Here is a 20579-nt window from a genome sequence, read left to right on the forward strand (position 1 = left end):
ACGAAGAAAAATGATCCTAATCCTACTCCTAATGATCCAACTCCCCAAGACACTATCCAAACTGAACCCTGCCTGGAACAGTTCCATCCTCCGTCACAGTGGGACCCACCTCCTCTTCCTCAAAATCACCCTCTCCAAACCTTCCAGGAATTTCTGACTTCCAGCCTTGCTTCTCAATCTTTCTTAAAAAACCTTAACCCTACTCCCAACATCACCACTGCTGAAGCCCAAGCTATCCGTGATCTGAAGGCTGACCAATCCATCGTCATTCTTCCGGCGGACAAGGGTTCCACGACCATGGTACTTGATCGTCGGGAGTATGTGGCTGAGGGACTGCGTCAGCTTTCAGACAACACCACATACAAAGTTTGCCGAGGTAATCCCATTCCTGATGTCCAGGCGGAGCTTCAAGGAATCCTCAGAACCTTAGGCCCCCTACAAAACCTTTCACCTCACTCCATCAACCTCCTGACCCCACCGACACCCCGCACCCCTACCTTCTACCTTCTTCCTAAAATTCACAAACCCAATCATCCCGGCCACCCCATTGTAGCTGGTTACCAAGCCCCCACAGAATGTATCTCTGCCTACGTAGATCAACACCTTCAATCCATTACATGCAGTCTCCCATCCTTCACCAAAGACACCAACCACATTCTCGAACGCCTGGAATCCTTACCCAATCTGTTACCCCCACCATCCTTGTGACCATTGATGCCACTTCCTTATACACAAATATTCCGCACGTCCAGGGCCTCGCTGCGATGGAGCACTTCCTTTCACGCCGATCACCTGCCACCCTACCTAAAACCTCTTTCCTCATTACCTTAGCCAGCTTCATCCTGACCCACAACTTCTTCACTTTTGAAGGCCAGACATACCAACAATTAAAGGGAACAGCCATGGGTACCAGGATGGCCTTCTCGTACGCCAACCTATTCATGGGTCGCCTAGAGGAAGCCTTCTTGGTTACTCAGGCCTGCCAACCCAAAGTTTGGTACAGATTTATTGATGACATCTTCATGATCTGGACTCACAGTGAAGAAGAACTCCAGAATTTCCTCTCCAACCTCAACTCCTTTGGTGCCATCAGATTCACCTGGTCCTCCTCTAAACCCCATGCCACTTTCCTTGACATTGACCTCCATCTGTCCAATGGCCAGCTTCACACGTCCGTCCACATCAAACCCACCAACAAGCAACAGTACCTCCATTATGACAGCTGCCACCCATTCCACATCAAACGGTCCCTTCCCTACAGCCTAGGTCTTTGTGGCAAATGAGTCTGCTCCAGTCCAGAATCCCTGAACCATTACACCAACAACCTGAAAACAGCTTTCACATCCCGCAACTACCCTCCCGACCTGGTACAGAAGCAAATAACCAGAGCCACTTCCTCATCCCCTCAAACCCAGAACCTCCCACAGAAGAACCACAAAAGTGCCCCACTTGTGACAGAATACTTTCTGGGACTGGATCAAACTCTGAATGTGGCTCTCCAGCACGGATACGACTTCCTCAAATCCTGCCCTGAAATGAGATCCATCCTTCATGAAATCCTCCCCACTCCACCAAGAGTGTCTTTCCGCCGTCCACCTAACCTTCGTAACCTGTTAGTTCATCCCTATGAAATCCCCAAACCACCTTCCTTACTCTCTGGCTCCTACCCTTGTAACCGCCCCCGGTGTAAAACCTGTCCAATGCACCCTCCCACCACCACCTACTCTAGTCCTGTAACTCGGAAGGTGTACACGATCAAAGGCAGAGCCACGTGTGAAAGCACTCACGTGATTTACCAACTGACCTGCCTACACTGTGAAGCTTTCTATGTGGGAATGACCAGCAACAAACTGTCCATTCGCATGAATGGACACAGGCAGACAGTGTTTGTTGGTAATGAGGATCACCCTGTGGCTAAACATGCCTTGGTACATGGCCAGCACATCTTGGCACAGTGTTACACCGTCCGGGTTATCTGGATACTCCCCACTAACACCAACGTGTCAGAACTCCAGAGATGGGAACTCGCGCTTCAGTATATCCTCTCTTCTCGTTATCCGCCAGGCCTCAACCTCCGCTAATTTCAAGTTGCCACTGCTCAAACCTCACCTGTCTTTCAACAACATCTTTGCCTCTGTACTTCCGCCTCGACTGACATCTCTGCCCGAACTCTTTGCCTTTACAAATGTCTGCTTGTGTCTGTGTATGTGCGGACGGATATGTATGTGTGTGTGTGTGTGTGTGTGTGTGTGTGTGTGCTTTTTTCCCCCTAAGGTAAGTCTTTCCGCTCCCAGGATTGGAATGACTCCTTACCCTCTCCCTTAAAACCCACATCCTTTCGTCTTTCCCTCTCCTTCCCTCTTTCCTGATGAAGCAACCATTGGTTGCGAAAGCTAGAATTTTGTGTGTATGTATGTGTTTGTTTGTGTTTCTATCGACCCGCCAGCGCTTTCATATGGTAAGTCACATCATCTTTGTTTTTAAATATATTTTTCCCACGTGGAATGTTTCCCTCTATTATATTCGTATGTTAAATAACTTAGTTAGATGTGAATGTGTTGAGGTGAATTTCTTTAGCCAGAAATTTGCTATTTTCCCTCTTTCCTGATGAAGCAACTATTGGTTGCGAAAGCTAGAATTTTGTGTGTATGTATGTGTTTGTTTGTGTTTCTATCGACCCGCCAGTGCTTTCATATGGTAAGTCACATCATCTTTGTTTTTAAATATATTTTTCCCATGTGGAATGTTTCCCTCTATTATATTCATATGTTAAATAATTTAGTTAGATGTGAATGTGTTGAGGTGAATTTCTTTAGCCAGAAATTTGCTATTTTATCTTTTCCAGGGGCTTTCCAATTGTGAGTAGAATTAATTGCATGGGTGACTTCATGTTGCAAAATTATCACTTCAGGCATTTGTGGTATCACCTTGTATGTATCTGTTTCTGCTTGTATCCACCATGCATGCCTGTTTTGTTGTACCGGGTTTGACCATATGTTGCTCCAGAAGTGTTCCATGTCTGTTATGTTTGGTGGATTGTCTATTTTAATGTGTTTGTTATCTATTGTCTGGTAAAATTTCTTTTGGTTTGTGTTGAATGTTTGGTTTTGTTTCCTTCTATGTTCACTTTTTTTGTATCTTCTAAGTCGTTTGGCCAATGCTTGTAATTTCTGCTTCTTTTCATCTAACTGCTCTATCGCTTCTTGTTGTGAGATTTTACCTAACCTTTTTCGTTTTTTTCTGACATTTCATTTCTTATAAATTGTGTTAGCTGTCCGATGTCTTTTCTTAGTTTTTCTATTCTGATCTGTAGCCTGTGTTGCCATGCTGGTTTTGTGGGTTTCTTCTGTGTGTTGGTTGGTTCTGATCTCTGCCTAGTGTGTATATTTAGTGTAGTGAGTGCTCCTATATAAACCAGTAGTTGTAACTCTTCCATAGTTGTGTTTTCATTTATTTTGTTGTGTATGATTGTGTTGATAGTTTTTATTGTTGCTTCGACTTGTGGGTTATTTGGCGGTCTATGCAAGAATGGTCTAATGTCTGTGTCTTTGTATTCCATATATGTCAGCTGAAATTTTTCTTCTATATCTAACATGCGTGTCACTTCGTGTTCTATTTGTGCTTGTTCTGGTGGCTGTCTTAAGATTTCGTTTTCCTCTGACTGTTTAATTGATGCGTGTTGTTCTTTGTTTGTTTGCTCTGGGATGTTTGAGTCCATTACTGTATTTTCTTCTTCTTCTTCTTCTTCTTCTTCTGATTGCACATTATTTTGTTCCAGTATTTGTTGTACTTGTTGTTTGATGTTTTCTAATTCTGACTGGGGTATCCTGTTATTTTTGATTATTACACGGATCTGATCAGCTAGTCATTGTTCTGTTAAAAATTTTAATTCTGGGTATCTGGTAATAAATGTTGTGTATACTTGTGATCTGTATCCAGTTGTGTTGGTTCCTAGGTTTGTTGCTTGGTAATAACAGAACATGAGGTGTCTAACTTCATCTGACCATCTCATCCTCTGTCTTTGTTTTCCTTCTAGGGTGGCTGCAGGAAGCATATCCTGCAAAACACCTCTATTTGGATTTGAATCATTTTCCAGTTAGCTAGCAGTGTCGTTACCATTGTGGGTGGGCATAGGGTTCAAGCGTCGTCCCCGACCATGACGGCACTTGTCCGAGGCTTCTTTAGTTCTGTCCTGAACCAACTAATCACACTAAAACGGGGGTTAGCCCTATTAGTGGTTTGTTCTTTTCGTCGCCTTTTACGAGTGGCAGAACATACCGGAGTCCTAATCTTTTCCCGGGCCTCCACGGGAATTATTATTATTATTATTATTAACAGCAAATTTAAAAGTCATCTTAGTTTGCATTGTGCAACACCAGACCAAAATTTTCAATTCTTAAATTCAAAATTTCACCATCCAAAAAAGGGAGGTTTGTTATTTTGCAGAATGGCATCTTATTGAAGTATTACCTAGCACATAACCATTCCAAGTAGAAGAAATACTTTTGGGGAGAGAAGGGGGAAAAGTGTCGTCACTGGAACACTTAGAACAAATAGAAATGCTGGAGAAATTGGAGAATGAAACTAAGAAAGGGACATAGGCACATAAAGAATGGGGAAAAAGAAAGCAAAGTTCTATGGTTAGTGGGTCTATACACAAACAAAATTCGCACAATGTGCAACCAAGATGGAGAGAGAAACTGTGATTATTGCCATGATAATCTTGATTTGCAATCATTTGTGACAGAATTTAATGAAATCAACATACTTAAAAAATCTGCCCCCTTTCCTAGACTCTTCAGTCCTTTTCCCTTCCCCTTCAACCCTTATGCCTGAAGGAGGAGCTTGCCAGTTACAATCGTCTTATGTATGTGTTCTGCCGCCGCTTAGTGAGTAGATTTTTTTTATATTTATCCAATTAAATAATTTTGTCAATATTTAAATACTCAGGAATTTATACTTCAGTGCCTGGCAGAAGGTTCTACAAACCACCGTAGCATATTTCTCTACTGCTCCACACACTAAGAGTGCGTGGAAAAATGAATACTATACTATTTCTGTATGAGCTCTGACTTCTCTTATTTTATTATGATAATCATTTCTTCCTATATAGGTTGCTGACGAAATATTTTTACATTAGAGGAGAAAGCTGGTGATTGAAATTTTATGAAAAATCTCACCACAGTGACTAATACCTTTTTTTTTTTTTAATGACTGCCACCCAATTCATGTATGATGTGCACGGCGCACTCCACCCTACCTTGTGAGAAGAAAGGACGAGCTGCCCTTTATTGGACTTTTTCTCCTACCAGTCCCATCTGTTACAGATCCCATACCACACAGCAATACTCTAGCAAGGAATGAACAAGGCTAGCATATGCAGTTTCTTTAGCAGACCTGTCGCATCTTCTAAGTGTTCTGACAGTAAAACGCAGTCTTCGGTTTGCTTCCCCCCCACAACATTGTCTTGCAGTCATTCCAATTTTAAGTTATTTCTAATTGTAATCCCTCAATTGAATTCACAGCCTTTAGATTTTTGTAATTATGCAATTGAAATTTAGCAGATTTCTTTTCATACTCATGTGGATGACCACACACTTAATTATTTAGAATCAACTGGCGCTTTTCACACCATATGGATAATTTTGCAATTGATTTTGATCATCTGATTACTTTGGTAGGCAGTATATGACAGTACCATTTGCAAACAATGTAAGAGGACTGCTCAGATTATCCCTTCAACTGGTTATAAACATTAGGAACACCAAAGGGCATGGAATTTGATTTTTTGTTGATTATTACATACAGTGACATCTGACAGGAAATCTAGATGCTCAACTGAAGTGATACTCCACAGGTACATTTTCATTACAAGTATCTTGTGACAAACGGTGTTAAAAGTCTTCTGGAAACCTAGCAATACACAATCAATTTGTGATACCCTGTATTGATCATGTCTTGCCACTGGTGTACTTTACATACGACCAGAATCTCTTGATTTTCTGCCAAATTTCGAGACAGGGTTTCATTGTAGATGCTATTAAAATCATTTCACATTGAGGTCCACGCTCAGTTTCGAGCTTGAGTAAAACATGGCCAATCTCTGAGACTGAGTTCTTTTAACTTTGGTATGCTTTTTTAATTGCCTCTGCAACAGTGGTCTGACCTGTTGTGCACCATAGGGGATCAGTACCACCTACAATTAATTTATCTGGTATACATATCTCAAGTGCCTCATGTACTATTTTCTGAATTTAAGCCACGTCTGGTACACACTTCTATGGTTAGTTGGGAAAAGAGGGAGACACTCTCTTAGGATGGAGTCTTGAATTTTTATCTTCTTTTTTAAATATATATACTTTGTGTTTACTTTTAGCGGGTATGGATGTTGTGGTATTAAGTCTCGCTACAACAACCTTGTGGTCACTAATCACTGTATCCGTCATGATGCTCCATATTTACTCATGAGTACATGTTGCTAAGAGGTCAAGTATGTTTTTGCAACCATTTTCACTTCAAGTGGGCTCATAAATAATTTTTGGAGAAAGCATTTAGTAAAATTTCTCACAATGTTCTATATCCACCAATGGCTTTGAACGTGTATTTTAACCAACATATTGAGGTTAAATCGAAGTAACCACCAACTACAATTATACGAATGGGTACCTATTTGAAATGACACACTAGTTTTCTTCGAACTATTCAGCAACTGTATCTCCTGGGTTGGGAGGTTGGTTGAACAAACTAGTTTACTCTAGTTGTGAAGTGTAACATCTACCCATAGTAGTTCATAGGTACTATCTATTTCAAATTCCCTACAAGATGAACTATTTTCAACAACAGCAAAGAAAATGCCGCCACCAACGATATTTAATCTATCCTTTCTGAACACAGTTAGTTTCCGTCTAAAAATTTCAGCTGAACACATCCCTGATTTTAGGCAGCTTTCAGGTTCTTTCCCTAAATATCTGTGGCAATTTACAAGTGCAACACCGATTTCAAGAAGTGCGTGACAACTTTACTTTATTGAATTTCACACATTTGTTCCTAGTGGTTTACGTTCTAAACAATCATCCAAGGAAATAAATAAATGACTTTTATATGTTATACAACATGCCATAATGCAATACTACAGCTAAAATTAGAACACATACCAAACATTCACAGTTGGTCTCAACTGAGATGGATAATACCGATTGTTGCTATATCTACCCTCTTCCTGAGTTCTATCTGCAACCTTTGAGACTGAGCTCTGCAACTTTTGAGACTGAAGCTAATCCTGTACTTTTCTGATACCCTAAAACCTAAAACCTATGCAGTCCATTACACAGCCCCCATTATCCATGTACCCCCTCTTGTGTGTAGTGCACACTTGACCTATTAAGTGGAACCCAAAAACCCACCACCCTAACGTGCAAGTTGAGGAATCTGCAGCCTATACGGTCACAGAGCTGTCTACGCCTCCAATTCCGACCCTCCACCTGGTTCTTTACTGAAGATCCACAGTTGGTCTCCTGTTTGGTTTCAAACATAAACTACAGAGTTCTACGTCGAGCTATGAAAAAATTATTTTGTATTTGATGCTTATTTGCATTTTCAGCATATAGGAGTGCTTTCCAGCTGTTCCTCCGTTTCAACTGCACAAATCATTGCTGTGTCATCAGTCCTGTTGACAATGCTACAGATGATGTGCTCTGTGTTCATTGCGCAAGCAAGACTGGCAGTTTTTACCACTTCAGCTAGCTGCCTATAACTAGAGAGAATATTCTGATTCTAAGATTTATAAATTGTTTATACAGACATAAGCCACCACCTACAATTGGCTGGATCCTGTGCCCATCATGGTATCTGGAAGCACTTGTTCCACATCCGGAATGAATCCTCCAGTGTACACATATAGTGCACACTGGATTTCTTCCCCTCCTTAGCAGGCATATCACTGAAGCACCGTATCATCTGCCTGAGATTGGAGCTCTCAACCACGAGTATTCTCACGCTCTGTGAATGTCCAAATCTGGCAAGCCATGAGTCTTCTTCTGGAAGAAGGAGAGTGACTGCATCTGCCCCAGGATCTTTGTCAGCCATAGATAGTGCCTGGAACCTGTTCATCGTATGAACTGTGGAGGTTTTCTGATTTGCCAACCATGAAGTCTTCCGCTGTCTGCCACAGCTTGAAACAATTCCCCAATCAACCACGAGTGAGGGGTCATCCTCAATGAGGACTGTAACTCGTGCGGTCACAGTAGTGAGCTGATAACAGTGCTGATATGTGTGAGATTTGCTGTTTGTTTGGCAAAATTGGCTGACATCAATAAACGGGTTTGAGAGGAGATCGCGAACATACATAAATACATTCATACATACACAGTGTATGCTTTTACACACACACACACACACACACACACACACACACACACACACAGAGAGAGAGAGAGAGATATATATATATATATATATATATATATATATATATATATATATATATATATATATATGAATATAATAGAGGGAAACATTCCACGCGGGAAAAATATATCTAAAAAGAAAGATGATGAAACTTACCAAACAAAAGCGCTGGCAGGTCGATAGACACACAAACAAACACAAACATACACACAAAATTCTAGCTTTCGCAACCAATGGTTGCCTCGTCAGGAGGCAACCATTGGTTGCGAAAGCTAGAATTTTGTGTGTATGTTTGTGTTTGTTTGTGTGTCTATCGACCTGCCAGCGCTTTTGTTTGGTAAGTTTCATCATCTTTCTTTTTAGATATATATATATATATATATATATATATATATATATATATATATATATATATTTTGATGAATTGATGACAGAGAGAAAAATTCAATAAAAGACAGAGAGATGCGGTGAAAGAAAAACTCTCATGGTGGGTGACAATGTGTAAATGGTAACGGAAGACGCGAACCACTAACAATAAATGACTAATACTGCATTTTGATGCTGAAAAACTGAGGAGAAAGTGCAGATCGATCAGAGAACATCATTACCCTGCTGAAACTGCCACCTACTTAGGAAATCTAGGACATCACATCTGAAGTCACATTCCATAGAGCAGTTAGGGAGAAACATACGATGGCATATAACACGCAAATGACAGAAACACTGTAATGTCAAAGGCAGATGGACCACACACTGACAACTCACTGCCTTTACCTCTCCCAGACAGTAAAGATGCAATTACCAGTATATACAGTTGGGCTAAGATATCCAAGTTTATCTTTGAAACAGATCCAAAATCTCAAAAATAGCCTCACTTTTGATAGCCTCAGCACCTTGCCCCACACTGGGATTTTTGCCATCTTTCATCTGGCCTATAATTCTGTAGGAAGGTTTTGCCTCTCCAAGATACTCGATGAATCTCTTAAGAGCCACACTGACTGACCACATATCTGATGTTAAATTTTGACTATATGAGCTGTCAGTTTGTGAGGATATCAATTACTTCACAAAAGACACCATGTATGATGTATCAAGTGCTCCTCACAACAATTATGTTCATAGTTATTCAGGGTAATTAACCAAAGGATAATCTAATGTTACCAAAGCTACTGCTACTAGTTTATTTGGGCGATATTTCTGAAGTCCCCAGTGTCCGAGTAGTGACTGCAAGCAGCTGAGGTAGCAGTGACTGAAAGGAGCAAGCATCTTGCAGCCAAATGTTTTTGGGCCATGACCAGATGGCCTCCAAATATGGATTCCACAATCAAAGAATATAATTTAATGATATGTATACACGCCATACAAAATTAATACTGAAGAATAGTCTAGGATAGGTCGGTTATGTAGGTGACCATACTGAAGCAACAGAAGCTGGTACAAGGTTTGTTAGCAATCATTAATTGTCTGAAGACTTGATAATCATAATGCAATTGGAAGTAACCTGCAAGCCAAAGGACTCTATATTATTTCCCGTGAAGCAAAGTTTGCTATGAGGGCTATATCTAGCACCAATTTACCTGAAGTTACAAGTCTACTGGCCTTAGTCAGGTACAGGTCAGAGAGAGAGACACGTGTCTTCAGCATATACAGTATACAAGGGCTATGCCGAAAGTTTTTAGCAGCCCATAAACCGTAAGGCGGAGAACAATGGGGCTGTTTTCATTCGAAAGAGCAATGTTTTTTGACCTTGGGACGTGCGCGCGCAGCCCCTGGCTTGCGGTGATTCCCCCACAGCGCGGTAAGAAAGCACAGGCTGTTCTGAGTCAGAGATGGTGCAGGATGGAGCTGTCGCCACGCGACTTTCGCGCCATGATTTTTCACGATTATAAAAAGGGTTTAAGTGCCGAAGAATGCACTACTTCTTTGCTGCGCGTTTTTGGTGAAGCTTCCCCTTCTAGGGCCACAGTTGGAAATTGGTTTCGTGAGTTTTCGAGGGGTCGGTAGTCAATTGAAGATGAACCTCGTCCCGGTCGGCCAGCAACAGCTGAGACGCCAGAAAACATTGATGCTGTGAGGAAAATGATCAAAGAAGATCCACATCCTACATTATGCGACACTGAAGGGACCCTAAATATTGGATCAACAGCAGCACAGACCATCGTTCATAGCCACTTAGGCCTTACTAAGAGATGTACCCTTTGGGTGCCACATTCCCTCACAGAAAGCCAAAAGGAGACTAGAGTGGACTGGCGTCGTTTCATGCTCGAAAAATTCGATGGAGGGAAGTCCCAAGACACTTACAATATCGTCACAGGTGATGAAACGTGGGTCTACCATTATGACCCTGAAACGAAGAGACAGTCTTCTGTGTGGTGCTCTCCAGGGCAGGAACCACCCACAAAAGTTCGACAAACCCGGAGCTCTGGAAAAAAGATTGTAGCTAGGTTTTTCACAAAGATTGGGCACACTCACATCTGTGACCTTGGACACACGTCGTACAGTCAATGCTGAATGGTACGTGAACGATTGTCTTCCAAAAGTCATCGCCACATGGAAGTCACAGCATCCGAAGTCCAAGAGTGGGCACCTTCTGCTGCATCACGACAATGCATCTGCGCACAGGGCGGCCAGAATGATGGACTTCCTGGAGAAGGAAAAAGTGCGAGTGTAACCCCATCCCCCTATTCACCTGAACTTGCCCTCTGTGACTTCTTTCTGTTCCCTAAGGGTAAGGAAAAAATTCGAGGGCAGCGGTTTTCATCAGATGAAGAGGCCATTGCAGTGTATGAGAGTGCACTAAGTGACATCCCAAAAGAAGCCTGGACTGACATTTTCTAAATGTATTTCAGAGAGTGGAAAAACGTATACATGCTAATAGAGAATATTTTGAAAAGTTGTAAACGTTTTTTTTGCAAGTAAATTTTCTCACACACATTCTGCTAAAAACTTTCGGCATAGCCCTCATACAATGAAGTTGCTACCTCAACACCCAATCATTCCCTCATAGGATGAAGTCAACTGGACCATAATAATAATAATAATAATAATAATAATAATAATAATAATAAATTGTGAGAATGATCAACAAGGTAGGATAGGACTGGCCAAGAAAAGAAAGAGTTTGGAGTAAATAGCCTCGGCTTCCATAAAGCCCTCTTACATTTAGTGACAGGAGTGGAATGACATCTTTCAATGACAATAATGCACATGGGATTCCATATTTCAGCTAATGAAATTGGTACTCATCAGCATTGAAGAATGGCATTAATATTTCCACAGTTCTGTGAAAGACCAATCCATTCAGATACCTCTGAGAACAGATACCAACATATTTATGAGAACTGAACAGCAGTGAAATCAACAGCAGCAGCACGAAATTCGAAACAGATTTCTGCTTCCATAAATGGGCTGTCAGCATGAGATTGCACAGGCACAGGTAGACTTTGAGCAGACAAGAGTTGCAGTTGGCAGTAGTAAGCTTATGAACAGATGATTGAGTTGTGGTCAATCATACCAAAACCAAAAAGATGATCGAGAGATACCACAACTCATCTAACATTGGTCTAGATGCCTTTTAAAGCTTCACTGTCCTGGGGACAGTGGAGAGAAGTGAGTCAACAGCCCCAGGTGTTCGGAAACAGTGACAGGATAGAGGGGAAAAGTGCAAGTTGAGGCTAGTAGTAAACATAAAATAGTATGGTATTAAAAGCACTCCCCTTACATGGACGGAGCATAGAAACCACACATATTAAAAAAAATGTAGAAGTAAAGCTGTTACCAAAAAAAAGGTTAGTTTGAACACTGCAGTGCTTTACTAAGCACAATCCCTATAGCAGGATGTCTGGTCTCACCTTCCTCCGATCTCTGAACTCACCCAGCTAGTTGTAGGGGGATCTATAGTTATATCATGGACTCAACCACAGCACACAAATTTTTTTCATGTTAAACAGTGACAAAAGTGAATGCAGCAACAAAAATCCTAAAGTTTGTGTGGCGGGCTTTGAGGTCTGACAGACATTGTGTTCTCAACTGCAATATATGTACATTTCGTCCACTCTATGCAATGCTCAATGGTGTTTACGGCAGATCACATTTGGCTTTGTATTATTTGTCTTGTGGTCTTATTTGCCTAACAATGATAGGGCAGTGTTTCCTTATAATTTTTATCTTAATGCCATATGATAGCATTAAAGGATGGATGTTGGCTCACCACATTAGTTCTTATGTTCGTCTACAGGTACCCCATAGGGGAGAAATGCTTCATTGCCAATAAATAGATTAAACAATTTGTAACCAAGACTGTCTTATTTCAAGATTTTGATAGTTTATAGTCCTCTGAAAAAAGATTACAGTATATTGTATGAATCAAAAGTTATTGTTTGGTGGACAATGATCAATCCATGGCAGTAACTGCACACCAAAGTCTTTATTTCATATTGTACAAAGGATTTTGGTGTCACTGATTAGCACTTTCAGAATCCCAAAATTGTTTCTTGTGGTGCGCACATGTACACGCATACGCACACACAGTGACCATATGCTACTCGTACACCAGTGTGAAGTGCTATATGGTGCAGACATTTCCTGAGGCTTCTTTCCAAGACTACTCCATACTTAGCCAAAACTGGTAAACTACCGACGAGAGTAAAGAGGAATGGGCTGGAGCATCACTGGTATCTGCTACCACACAATTCTAATGTGGCCCCAGTGTACAACATGAAACATCCAAAATATACAAGGGTTGGAACTTTAATAGTAGCAACTATCTATTTACAGCTCGCACAAACTAGATACGCGTTTCAATGTTTTACTGACCTTCAAAGTAGTCACCAGCATTGTGTATAACCCATTGCTAGTGATGTGGAAGTCTTACGACACACTTAGCAGTGCCAGACGTGTTGACAGTTCGAGCAGCACGACCTATTGCCAGATGAATTTGTAGCAGTTCTGAAGCGAAGTTGTGAAGTGTTTCCTTCAGTTTAGAAATCGAGTTGAACTTACGAGGGCTTAAGTCAGGGGAGTGCAGTAGGTGGTATAGCACTTAGCAGCCCCATCAGTCAAACAAATCAGTAACAGCTTGCACTGTATGTGCAAAATGATGGTCAGGTCCTGCAGAACGTGTCATCACTTCTGTCTCTAAGCTGGTCATAGGTTTTGTTCCAAAAATGAACAGCATAGAGACAAATGATGACACTTTCTGCAGGACCTGACCATCATTTTGCAGGACAATACCCAAGCACGTGCAGTGCAAGCTGTTACTGATTTGTTTGACTGATGGGGCTGCTAAGTGCTATACCACCTACTGCACTCCTCTGACTTGAGTCCTTGTGAGTTCAACTCTATTTCTACACTGAAGGAAACACTTCACGGCATTCGCTTCAGAACTGCTACAAATTCGTCGAGCAACGGACCACGCCACTCGAACTGTGAACACAACTGGCACTGCTAAGAGTATCCTTCAAAGAAAGGCAGCACTTTTTGTATTATCGCGAAATATTGGAGAGAGAGTCACAGAAATGATACAGGATTTGGGCTGGACATCATTAAAAGAAAGGTGTTTTCTTTGCAATGGGATCTTCTCACAAAATTCCAAACACCAACTTTCTCCTCTGAATGCGAAAATATTTTTTTGACACCGACCTACATAGGGAGAAACAATCGCCACGATAAGATAAGGGAAGTCAGAGCTCATATGGAAAGATATAGGTGTTCGTTCTTTCCACACAGTACACGAGACTGGAATAATAGAGAATTGTGAAGGTGGTTCGATGAACCCTCTGCCAGGCACTTAAATGTGATTTGCAGAGTACCGATGTAGATGTACGACTTCCACATTGCTGGCAATGGGTTATACACAATGCTGGTGACTACTTTGAAGGTCAGTAAAACTTTGAAATGCGTATATAGTTTGTACGAGCTGTAAATAAATAGTTGCCACAATTAAAGTTCCAACCCTCGTACAAATTAATGTAATTCTCATAACCAACTGTGTGACTGAATAGCACTCATCCTCAATTCTTTACTAGAACCCTTTACAAAGTATCTCACATGGACGTCTTCACCCTGTTGCCATCTTAACTGCTTGTTTCCCATCCTAGAAGACATTTCTCCATAATAATATTTACAGCCCCCCTTCCCCAAAAACGGTGGACCTTGCCACTGTTAGGGAGATATGTGTGCCTCACAGATACAGATAGCCGTACCATAGTGCAACCATGACGGAGTGTTATCTGTTGAGAGGCCAGAGAAACATGTGGTTCCTGAAGATGGGCAGCACCCTTTTCAATATTTGCGTGGGCAACAGTCTTAATGTTTGACTGATTTGGCCTTTTAAAATCAACCAAAACAGCCTTGCTGAGCAGGTACTGAAAACACCAGAAAACTAGAGGAAACTACAGACATAATTTCTCCTGATGGATTGCAGTTCTATTCCATGGTTAAACGACTATGGCAACTTCTTGGGTAAAATGTTCCAGAGATAAAATAATCACCCATTAGGATCTCCTGGTGTGGACTACTCGGGAGGGTGTCATCATCAGGAGAAAGAAAACCAGCATTATACGGATTGGGGGTATGGAATGTCGGATCCCCTAATCAGGCAGGTACGTTACAAAATTTTAAAAGGGAAATGGATAGGTTAAAGTTAGATACAGTGAGAGTTAGTGAAATTCAGTGGCAGGAGGAACAAGACTTCTGGTCAGGTGAATACAGGGTCATATATACAATGTGTGATCAAAAGCATCTGGACACCACAGAAACATAAGTTTTTCATATTAAGTGCACTGTGCTGCCACCTGCTGCCAGGTATTCCATATCAGCAACCTCAGCAGCCATTAGACATTGTGTGAGAGAGAGAGAGAGAGAGAGAGAGAGCAGAATGGGCACTCTGCGGGAACTCACAAACTTCGAATGTGGTCAACGTGAAGGAACACGTACAGCACAAATGTGTACAGGCTGACCTCTCTACTGACTGACAGAGACTGCCGACTGTTGAAGAGGGTCGTAATGTGTAATAGGCAGACTTCTATCCAGACCATCACACAGAAATTCCAAGCTGCATCAGGATCCACTGCAAGTACTATGATAGTTAGGCGGATGGTGAAAAAACTGATTTCATGGTCGAGTGATTGCTCGTAAGCCACACATCATGCCGGTAAATTCCAAACAACGCCTCCCTTGGTATGAGGAGCATTAACATTCAACAATTGAAGAGTGGAAAAACATTGTGTGGCGTGAAAAATCATGGTACAATGTGGCGATCCAATGGCAGGGTGTGGATATGGCGAATGCCCAGTGAATGTCATCTGCCAGCGTGTGCAGTGTCAACAGTAAAATTTGGAAGCAGTAGTGTTATGGTGTGGTCGTGTTTTTCATATTGCACAACACTTAGATATCTGCACTACACAGAGAAAAGATGGTTAATTGTTTAGGCAGTGTTGTCACACATTTAGGTAATACTCTTTTTTAAACATTAATTTATGAGACAAACGTGTGGTTCCTGAAGAGGGGCAGCAGCCTTTTCAGTAGTTGCAGGGGCAACAGTATGGATGATTGACTGATCTGGCCTTGTAACACTAACCAAAATGGCCTTGCTGTGCTGGTACTGCGAACGGCTGAAAGCAAGGGGAAACTACAGCCATAATTTTTCCTGAGGGCATGCAGCTTTACTTTACAGTTAAATGATGATGGCGTCCTCTTGGGTAAAATATTCCATCTAGTACCTTCCGCCGCGAAGTCGAACATGCAGCAGAACAAATGGACGTGGTCAGCCCATAGAGGGCTCCGCCTCCGCGGCGGCTATTCCGCGCAGTGCCACCGCTAAGCCACATGCAGACAGCGGCCAATAGCCGCTCCCTCCGGTTTCGTATATAGGGACCCACTCTGCCCTAGTCCAGCCAGTCTGGTACTCACTCTGGATTTCGTTTCTATCTCAGCGGTACTGCGTTCTGGTCGTTTCTCGTTGTTGACATTTGCCTGGCTCTGGTTCCGAGTGGATTTACCTTTGGTGTTTGGTGTTGTGGTTTCCACAAGCCTCCGTTGTTTATCTCTTCCTTGTTGTGTCGCTCATTTGTGGTCGGTTGTTGTCAGTTGTCGTTGGTCTGTCATCCGACTCGTCCTGTGTTTACCAGGTGGTGTGTGCTCCACCGCTGGTTGGCTTCCCGCCGGGCGACTCCAATCCGCAGCCCAAGGCGTTCCCGCTATTCGTTGTGGTTACAACATTCCGGAAATAAAATAGTCTGATCTCCAGGCGGGGACTACTCAAGAGACGTCGTTATCAGGAGAAAGAAAACTGGCGTTTTACGGATCGGAGCATGGAATGTTAGATCCCTTAATCGGGCAAGTAGGTTAGAAAATATAAAAAGGGAAATGGATAGGTTAAAGTTAGATATAGTGGGAATTAGTGAAGTTTGGTGGCAGGAGGAACAAGACTTCTGGTCAGGTGAATACAGAGTTATAAATACAAAATCAAATAGGGGTAATGCAGGAGTAGGTTTAATAATGAATAGGAAAATAGGAGTGCGGGTAAGCTACTATGAACAGCATAGTGAACGCATTATTGTGGCCAAGACAGACACGAAGCCCATGCCTACTACAGTAGTACAAGTTTATATGCCAACTAGCTCTGCAGATGAAAAAATTGATGAAATGTATGATGAGATAAAAGAAATTATTCAGATTGTGAAGGGAGACGAAAATTTAATAGTCATGGGTGATTGGAATTCGAGAGCAGGAAAAGGGAGAGAAGGAAATATAGTAGGTGAATATGGATTGTGGGAGAGAAATGAAAGAGGAAGCCGCCTGGTAGAATTTTGCACAGAATATAACTTAATCATAGCCAACACTTGGTTCAAGAATCATAAAAGAAGGTTGTATAAATGGAAGAATCCTGGAGATACTAGAAGGTATCAGACAGATTATATAATGGTAAGACAGAGATTTAAGAATCAGGTTTTATATTGTAAGACATTTCCAGGGGCAGATGTGGACTCAGGCCACAATTTACTGGTTATGAACTTTAGATTAACACTGAAGAAACTGCAAAAATGTTGGAGTTATGGAGATGGGACCTGGATAAATTGAAAGAACCAGAGGTCGTAGAGAGTTTCAGGGAGAGCATAAGGGAACAATTGACAGGAATGGTGGAAAGAAACACAGTAGAAGAAGAATGGGTAGGTCTGAGGGATGAAGTAGTGAAGGTAGCAGAGGATTAAGTAGGTAAAAAGATGAGGGCTAGTAGAAATCCTTGGGTAACAGAAGAAATACTGAATTTAATTGATGAACGAAGAAAATATAAAAACCCAGTAAATGAAGCAGGCAAAAAGGAATACAAACGTCTCAAAAATGAGATTAACAGGAAGTGCAAAATGGCTAAGCAGGGATGGCTAGAGGACAAATGTAAGAATGTAGAGGCTTATCTCACTAGGGGTAAGATAGATACTGCCTACAGGAAAATTAAACAGACCTTTGGAGGAAAGAGAACCACTTATATGAATATCAAGGGCTCAGATAGAAACCCAGTTCTAAGCAAAGAAGGGAAAGCAGGAAGGTGGAAGGAGTATATAGAGGGTCTATACAAGGGCGATGTACTTGAGGACAATATTATGGAAATGGAAGAGGATGTAGATGAAGATGAAATGGGAGATACGATACTGCGTGAAGAGTTTGACAGAGCACTGAAAGACCCGAGTCTAAACAAGGCCCCGGGAGTAGACAACATTCCATTAGAACTACTGACAGCCTCGGGAGAGCCAGTCCTGACAAAACTCTACCATCTGGTGACCAAGATGTATGAAACAGGCGAAATACCCTCAGACTTCAAGAAGAATATAATAATTCCAATTCCAAAGAAAGCAGGTGTTGACAGATGTGAAAATTACCGAACTATTAGTTTAATAAGTCATAGCTGCAAAATACTAACACGAATTCTTTACAGACGAATGGAAAAACTGGTAGAAGCCGACCTCAGGGAAGATCAGTTTAGATTCTGTAGAGATGTTTGAACACGTGAGGCAATACTGACCTTACGACTTATCTTAGTAGAAAGATTAAGGAAAGGCAAACCTACGTTTCTAGCATTTGTAGACTTAGTGAAAGCTTCTGACAATGTTGACTGGAATACTCTCTCACAAATTCTAAAGGGGGCAGTTGTAAAATACAGGGAGCGAAAGGCTACTTACAATTTGTACAGAAACCAGATGGCAGTTATAAGAGTCGAGGGACATGAAAGGGAAGCAGTGGTTGGGAAGGGAGTGAGACAGGGTTGTAGCCTCTCCCCGATGCTATTCAATCTGTATATTGAACAAGCAGTAAAGGAAACAAGAAAAGTTTGGAGTAGGTATTAAAATCCATGGAGAAGAAATAAAAACTTTGAAGTTTGCCGATGACATTGTAATTCTGTCAGAGACAGCAAAGGACTTGGAAGAGCAGTTGAATGGAATGGACAGTGTCTTTAAAGGCGTATATAAGATGAGCATCAACAAAAACAAAACGAGGATAATGGTATGTAGTCTAAGTCGGGTGATGCTGAGGGAATTAGATTAGGAAATGAGACACTTAAAGTAGTAAAGGAGTTTTGCTATTTGGGGAGCAAAATAACTGATGATGGTCAAAGTATTGAGGATATAAAATGTAGACTGGCAATGGCAAGGAAAGCGTTTCTGAAGAAGAGAAATTTGTTAACATCGAGTATAGATTTAAGTGTCAGGAAGTCGTTTCTGAAAGTATTTGTATGGAGTGTAGCCATTTATGGAAGTGATACATGGATGATGAATGGTTTAGACAAGAAGAGAATAGAAGCTTTCGAAATGTGGTGCTACAGAAGAATGCTGAAGATCAGATGTGTAGATCACATAGCTAATGAGGAGGTATTGAATAGAATTGGGGAGAAGAGGAGTTTGTGGCACAACTTGACTAAAAGAAGGGATCAGTTGGTAGGACACGTGTTGAGGCATCAAGGGATCACCAATTTAGCATTGGGGGGCAGCGTGGTGGGTAAAAATCGTAGAGGGAGACCAAGAGATGAATACACTAAGCAGATTCAGAAGGATGTAGGTTGCAGTAAGTACTGGGAGATGAAGAAGCTTGCACAGGATAGAGTAGCATGGAGAGCTGCATCAAGCCAGTCTCAGGACTGAAGACCACCACCACCACCACCACCACCACCACCACCATCACCACAACAACAACAACAACTTATGAGATGACTAACATAAAACTTCAGATGTACTATGTTAGATTTACTCCATCTACATACTCTTCATCTACGGAAAATTTAAACCTGAAGTCTCTTGCATTTAGGCAAACTCATTTCCATCAATGCTCCCCACTGATTTTCTTAATTTTCTTATGTGCTGTAACCCACACCTGGCACAGAATTAATTTAATTTTGTCATCCGTAAAACTATTTTCTCCTAGGTCACTGACAAATATAGAACTAAATCTCACCTCCTGGTCTGAACAGCACGATCCTGAATGCTGAGAGAGCTGAAATAGTGAAGCACTGGAAAATTTGACAGACAACAACAACCACCACCACCACCACCACATTGTGTAGTCTTCACAGAAATTCATAAAATTAAAGTTTTAGGAGTGTTACACAATACTATTATTTAACATCATTTTCTTGTACTACACTAATAAAATGTACACCATCTACTACTTTCCACAGCCCAGACACCACACTCTACAAAACTGAACTCAGTTACCAGTAACAGTACAGAAATATTGCTCTGAAGATATATTAATAGGCTCTATTGAACAGTCACTTTAATTACCATAATTGTCAACATTTCTGGAATTAGATTTTCACTCGAGACAAAATACGAGTGCTATATCGTGAACTTCAATCAGCTTTAAGCACCTTTACGTGAGTACAGGCATTTTGCAATACAGTATCAAACAAACAAAATGCACGGTGTTTACATTACCCTACTTCACAAATACGCACACTGAATTCAACATTTCAGAGCTGCTGTTCCATTACCAAGAGCAATCTAAAGGCAGGTATCAGCAACATGCACCATGTGCAACAGCACACTGAGGCACAGTGAGCCACACAGCACCACACTCGATATCTGAGGTCTAAATGGTGTCAGTGAAACGTTTAGGTATCTAAACAGGACCTGTGTGAGGCGGCACTACATTTTTTTATATAAATGGCAGTACGCCCTAAA

At 41.5% G+C, this 20579-nt stretch overlaps 1 protein-coding gene across 1 annotated transcript in view; it reads right to left on the reverse strand.

Annotated features, from left to right (window-relative positions):
• Window positions 1-20579, reverse strand: part of LOC124546027 (protein argonaute-2) — a 280008-nt gene that overhangs the window by 130425 nt on the left and 129004 nt on the right. The gene's annotated exons all lie outside the window — the stretch shown is intronic.

This window comes from Schistocerca americana, chromosome 8 (genome assembly GCF_021461395.2).
Source record: "Schistocerca americana isolate TAMUIC-IGC-003095 chromosome 8, iqSchAmer2.1, whole genome shotgun sequence".
NCBI classification, from domain to species: domain Eukaryota; kingdom Metazoa; phylum Arthropoda; class Insecta; order Orthoptera; family Acrididae; genus Schistocerca; species Schistocerca americana.